Below are 1,483 nucleotides of genomic sequence, written 5' to 3'. Positions count from 1 at the left end.
TATATATATATATATATATCATACACATAGATATGACTGCTTGTATAGTGTAGTGTTCAATATATAGATATACACATACAAATATATATAAATTTGTATATATATATATATATATATATATATATTTGCATATACCTATTTAAATTTGTAATATATATATATGTACACATGTGTGTGCATACATTTCAATGCGTGAATGTATATGTATCTATATATATTTAAATAAATCAGTACATATATATATATATATATATACATTTCAATGCGTAAATGTATATGTATCTATATATATTTGAATAAATCAGTACACACACATATATATATATATATATATACATGTAAATACACATGTGTGTTTTTTGATGTCCTGTACCCATATATGCATGTATGTATACATATATGTATGGATATATATATGTGTGTGTGTGTGTGTGTGTGGTGTCTGTAACGACGGTGACTCAGTATGGCTACAGCTTTGAGCTGAAACCGATTTTTTTTATATATATATATATATATATATATTATCGGTTTCACCGTCGTTACACACACACACACACATACATACATATATATATAACTTCTTTCTGCGAGTAGAAGCTTCGCAAAGAAAGTGAAGAGGTGTAGCAAGTGCTAGAGGTAACGAAGGTTGGTGGGGGGGGGGGTTTCATTGTTAGAGCTTACAAAATACGGACGCTTTAATAAATACAAGATATTCATAAAGAGCAAACAGGGTTAAGACTTATACGACAAAAACAATGGGTAAATAAATGTTAGCGGTAGTAGCAGCAACAACATAGAAGGAAAAGGGAGTAGAGGGGTGAGGAGGAGAGATATTGTTAATGGGAGAGAAAGAGAAACGATGTAGATTTAGAAAGTCACATTCGAGGTGGTGTCTTCATACACACACATACACACACATACACATGCATACCAACACAGGCATGTGTGTTTTGGTCAGTTAAGTCGTCTGCGGCCAGTTGTTTGAGAAAAATTACCAGATTAATGAAAAACTGTTTTTATTATAACTGAACATAAAGACAAACTATATATATATATATATATATATATATATATATTAATATATATATGCATATATCCATACATATATGTACATACCTACATCTATATGTATACATACATGCATATATAGGTACAGGACATCAAAAAAAAAAAATGTTGAACACAATGAGAAACTTTTTTTTTGATGTCCTGTACCCATATATGCATGTATGTATAATATAGATGTAGGTATGTACGTATATGTATGGATATATATGTATATATATTTATATATTATTCATATCATTATATGATCGAACGCCACGCATCCTTTTCCAAGTATATATATATATATATATATATATATATATATATACCCTGATATGCATGTATATACACATGTAGATGTAAGTATGTACATATATGTGTGTATACATGTATATATATTCTTTGTATTATATATATATATATATATATATATAGG

This window comes from Octopus bimaculoides, chromosome 3 (genome assembly GCF_001194135.2).
Source record: "Octopus bimaculoides isolate UCB-OBI-ISO-001 chromosome 3, ASM119413v2, whole genome shotgun sequence".
Lineage (NCBI taxonomy): Eukaryota > Metazoa > Mollusca > Cephalopoda > Octopoda > Octopodidae > Octopus > Octopus bimaculoides.
This window is presented reverse-complemented; position numbering follows the sequence as displayed.